Source organism: Cornus florida, unplaced genomic scaffold (genome assembly GCF_030987335.1).
Source record: "Cornus florida cultivar Cherokee Brave unplaced genomic scaffold, ASM3098733v1 CherokeeBrave_3.0.0_Hap2_Chr04, whole genome shotgun sequence".
Lineage (NCBI taxonomy): Eukaryota > Viridiplantae > Streptophyta > Magnoliopsida > Cornales > Cornaceae > Cornus > Cornus florida.
The window spans coordinates 47,010,684-47,016,683 of record NW_026775574.1 but is presented as its reverse complement, the minus strand read 5'-3'; positions in this window follow the sequence as shown (position 1 = coordinate 47,016,683).

Here is a 6,000-nt window from a genome sequence, read left to right as displayed (position 1 = left end):
ATTGATCGCCATCACATACATATATAAATATCTCTCGTAATCAAATGGGCACTATCAATTCCAAAATAAATTGAAACATAATACATTGAATCCACCAATTATATAAATCATAAATATTTCAGATATGTCAGGAACATATGTCACTTTAATCCAAATAGGAATTTGCTATAGCAGGGCATATAAATCCCAACAGATCCCACTTGCCCTCATAGCCAATTCAAATTGCATCTAACTCCAATGTTATCCAGGTGTTGATCAAAACTATTGATCGATGACACCTTTGTAAATGGATCAACAAAGTTGTTCTCCAATGCAATGTCATAGCCATGAGTACATATTCTTGCCGAACAATATCATGTAGGACATGATACTTTCGTCTCAGTGTACCTTATTCCTCTATGGAACCTTGGGTCATTGGTTTGGACTACTTCTACACTATTGTCACAACATAGCTCAATAGGTAGGCTAGTATACTCCACAACCTCTAAATCAGTGAGATCAAACTAATAGGCTTCCTTTGCCGCCTTTAAGGCTACAATGTATTCCACCTGCAGGTTTGAGTCAGCAGTTGAAATCTGCTTAACAATCTACCAACTGATTTCCCTTCCATTAAGTGAACATACACTAAGTCATGAACCTCATAGTATCTACTTCTGATTGAAAATCAGAACTAGCATACCTGACTAGGACCATATCATCACATCCATAAATGAGTATGATATCATTAGTCCTCCTTAGATACTTAATGATATTTTTAACAACAGACCAGTTGTTAAGTCCAGGATTGGATTGATATCTTCTGACTATCCCTACTATGTAGCGGATGTCCTATTTGGTATAGACCATGGCGTATATGAGACTTCTATATGTCAAAGCATATAGTTCCAGTCTCATTTACTCAATCTCCTCTGCTAGTCTTGGAAAACTACTTACTTGAGAGAGCAATCCATACCAATAAAGCAAGAACTCATTATTTGAGTAATGCATACCAAACCTAGTCAAAACTTTATCAATGTAGGATTATTAAGATAAGCCTATTTTCCTTTTAACCTGATCTTGCAAAAGCTTGATCCTAAGAATATAGCTTACATCTTAAAGATCCTTTATTTCAAAGTAATTAAACAACTACCTATTTATTGATGACAAAACTTCCACATCATCCTAAATGAGTAGGATGTCATCAATATATATAGAATCAGAAAAATAATGACATTCCCTTGTACACTCATGATTTATTCACTAAGAAATCTTCTGGTGTCTTTTTGTAGATTAACTTGCCTTCCATAAGTATCACCCTACTAGAAAGTTCTACAAGATCCCAGAATTTATTAGAATACATAGATTCCAACTCTGATTTCATAGTAACTCGCCAAAACGATCTGTATCCATATCGGTTCACGCTTCCGTTTAGCCTACTAGGTCCAACTCATGTTTAACAAGGATGTCCATAACGGTCTCACCTAAAAACATGATTCTGTCGGATTGGATAATAATCCTCCCACTACATCAATATACCGATGCAGGAATCTGTGTACTAGATGATGCTAATGCATCAATAGGGAATTCATATATTATTCTTAATCTCTATAATAAGTGTGTTCATCATAAGGTACATTTGGTACTCATACCATAATCTCTAACATTATGTTACTAGGTATGTGATTCATAATATGATACTCCTATAGATAAACAGTGAATGAAAACAATCAACTTTTATCATTAAGATCATAAAATAATCCATCCTAGTGCATTTAGAGTAGCCATCAAATCAAGCATGCCTATGATCTGCTTCCAACTTACTTGTCCATATCAAGTGCACATGTGCAAGACTACCCTATATGTGCATATGATTTAAACTAAGATTTAGTCAAAAACACAGCTCAAATGGTATCCTTAAGATAGACTAAGATATAATGTAGTTCATAATGCGCATCGATATCATTAACGCTAAACTCTTAAATGAAAGAGATAATGTGGCATAACTGATCATAGATCTAACCATGTTAAGTGGAATTCTGTTATTCCTATTTGACACTTAAATCCATTTAGCGTCACTTGCGGAAAACTGGTACACAACACCCTCATTGACCATATAGTCTTTGCACTATCCCAAGAAATACTCATATCCTCGATCAGATCAAAGTGTCTTGATAAGTTTACATAATCTGTGCTCCACATCAGTCTTGACCTTCTCAGAATATACTAAGAGTTTAAGACTTGTGTTGTATCAGATAAACTTATCCAAAACGTGAGTAATCTTGCTTGGATGTTCATAAGACCACACGTGTCAGTGTGTACCGACTCCAATTGTCCTTTATGTCTATTTCATCTGGGTGATTAAGCCCTTAGAGTTATCTATCCTTCAAAACAGGGTTCACAAGTTTTGTTTAGGCTCCTCTGCCTCACTAGGTAATTAACCTTCTTTGACCAATCTTTGAATCTTATTTTGACTGATTACAACCCAAAAATAGACACTAAAAATACAATGAGTCAGGAATAACAATTTTTCTCTTAACATTCAATCTAGAAGATGCAACATTAGTTTCTACATCCTGCAAATCTTAAGAGTTTGTGATTATAGTATATTAACCATCTTTCAATGCACCAGAAGCAATCGCATATCTATTCAATTTTATAAAACCAATTTTAAAATAACAATCCAGTTTTTATAAACCACAAGTGAAACAAGAATTAGATAGCGTCTAACTTCTGTGCATAAAGATAATTATCTAATATTAATATCCTCATATTCTCTAATTTTAGATGTAATACTCCCACTGACTTAGCTCCAACCTTAGCATCAGGTCAAAAGATAAATATATATCCATATCATCAAGGCTTTTGGATTCCTGAAATCTATACAATGAATTGCAAACATGTTTAGTGGCTCCAGAATCTATCCATCAGGAATTAATAGATGCAACCACATAACATGGCTCAATGATTAAATATATATTTTCCTATGCGACGTCATTGCTTAGACAGTTCGTCCTTTAGTATTTTAGTTAGCGGTAAAAGAAATAGTTTCCTTCACCCTCAACATACACTGCCTTATTCCCTTTAACCTTTTAGATACCTATGTTTTATGCTAGCCTAGTCCTATTATCATCCTTCTTCTTTGCTTGCCCTTCCACTTGGGCCTAGAAGAAGATGGTATAGACTAGGTTAGATTGATAAGAATGCCTATGTTTTTTATTATCCCTTCATTTGTTACCAATTCTATAAGAATATCAGCGAGTGTGAACTCAAACTAATTCCTTATTTAGTTCACTCTAAAAGAACCAAACCAGTTTGGTAACAAGGCAATAATCATGTCAATTTGAAACTTACCACCCAAGTCAGCCCTATAGATCTCCAGCTCATTTTAAAATAATAAACTATCATTTTCCAAAATTCGATCTCATACTGGAGTTCCTTAGCCTATCTTGATGGTGTTCAAGTCTGACATAGTATGTAGGCATACGCCCTATCTAATCTCACTAACACATCTCTTAAGTATATTAAAGTAAATGAATTAGGTATAGAAGTATTAAATAGATTTTGTACCCTTACGTTGTGAATAATATATCTAAGTTCCTTTCCCAATCAATATTAATAAGGTCCAGTTATATTGAATATGTAAGCAAGCAGATAAACTGGATTACGCATAATTAATCTGAATATAAATGCATTCATACAATATGCAAGGTGAATTATTAATATTGTCATGCATATTTAAAATTAAAATGAGTTTGTTAACCACATAATATAATAAATCTTAATCGAACAAGAGATTATTATCATTATTGGTGAACAATCCCATTTAATTAATGCGGGTCCCTCAACTCTGTAGCATAATAAATCAACCAATCAATATGTCAATAACTTATCCTGTTGGAGGAGTTCATTATTACTATTGTTAAGAGTCATTTACTATTAGGCGAGCACTTCCATTAAAATAGTATGTGGGTCCCTTAACCACTACATGAAAAATCGGATAACCAATACGCCAATAACTTATTCGGTTGACGAAGTTCATTATTGCTATTGGCGGGCAAATCCCATCATTTCCATATCTCTTAAGACAATGCCTTGTCTATCATATGAAATGATTCCTGATTTATGTTTAGCCTTTCAAAAATCGACTAGTGTAGACCACTCCGTTGGGGAGCTAACACTATTGATTTTAGATTGAGTGTATAATGTTATTAATGGTCTAATGAAAAATAAAACATTAAATATCTTGCCATTATAATCTAGACTCTTTAAATCAAGCGTAGGGCCTTATTTTTAAAGATATAATTACAATGAACATTTAATATTTTAATTTTCATGAGACAACCAATCTTGAAATATTAAGACTCCTCAAATCATGCGTGAGGCCTTTTGGGGTAAAGCCTAAGAGCAAAACCGTGCGGGCTCAGGCTCAAAGTGGACAATATCATACCATATGGTGGAGTGGGTCGTTACAAATGATATCAGAGCTTGACCCAGCCGGAAGTGTGACGACGGGGATGTCGGGCCTCTAAAAAGGGTGGATTGTGATGACCTTGTGGGCAGGTGTGCCATGGGCAGGTGCGAGAGACACTGTCAGGCTACCACACTGGCGAGCTACAGGTGCACAAGTCCCACATCGCCTGGGAAAGGGAAAGGTGAAGTGCTTATATGTAAGTGTGTCATCTCCAATTGGCATGAGGCCTTTTGGGGTGAAGCCCAAGAGTAAAACCGTGCGGGCTCAGGCCCAAAGCGGACAATATCATACCATGTGGTGGAGTGGGTCGTTACAAATGGTATCAGAGTATGGTTTAATTTATTACTAGAGATCATGATTTTATGAAAATCATCATTCATGGATCCAAAATTATATTCATATATATTTTTATTGATGTATGTTGATGTGTGATTTAATATGTTAATATATATTAATATATGATGATGTATGTATAATTGTGAATGAATGATGATGTCAGTTTGGGCCATGGATGAAGCTTATAGGTTATTGAATGTAATTTTATCTTTGGATGAATGTAATTAAGGTTTTGATTTAGCCGTTTGAAAATTCAATGATGTAATTTAATTTTTTCCATTATATTTCAAATTGTAAATTTATTTAAATCCATGTAATCTTCATCAAAGGATGCTATGAAGCTTCAGGAAGGTTCAAGAGAGTTTATTTTGGCTTCAGGAATTTTCTGGAATTTATAGAATTTTTTTAAAATTTTTCAAGAATATTTTGGGCCAAATAATATTTTCTGGAATTTTTTACTATTTTCTGGTATTTTTCGGCATTTTTCCGATGACCGGAGCGTCGCCGGTGGTGAGACAAGGTGCTGGAGGAAGCTGTAATCAAGTACAGCACAAAACAATTGCATCTGGCGCGTGAGGAGCACGCCAGAGTGAGGATGCTTGCTGGCGCGTGAGGAGCACGCGCCAGACCAAGTAAGGATCTCCACGCACATGGCAACGCGTGAAGGCGCATACCACGCGCCAATCCTCCTCCCTAGCATGTGGCAGTGCGTGAAGGCGCGTGCCACGCGCCTAAACCTCTCCCCAGCGCGTGCAAGTGCGTGGGAATGAGCTGTAGCTCCTCCAGGCGCGTGCCAGCGCGTATGGGGTCCTCCGGGCGTGTTCCAAGCGTCGTTTTGCTTCTCCTAGCGCGTACCAGCTCCTACAGGTGTTTACAAGCCATTGGTGGACACACGTACAGCAAGAATAGTATTTAAATGTTAAAAGCTGAATCCATTGGCCATTTAAATTGCTTCTGTCTGTTATTTATTTATTTATCTAATACATGGAATAATTAATTGTTTATTATTATTATTCATGCATTGGATCCATGATATTTAATTAAATGACTTGATTTGTATTAATTAAATTATGAAAATTAATTGGATTTAAATACTAGTTAATTTGAGGGCACTTATTAGGAAACGTGCAAGTTTTGAATACTTACAATTAATGGATTGAATACTTACATCAAAGGTCTGAGTAAACCTTTAAATCTTTCCTCTAAAGTGAATG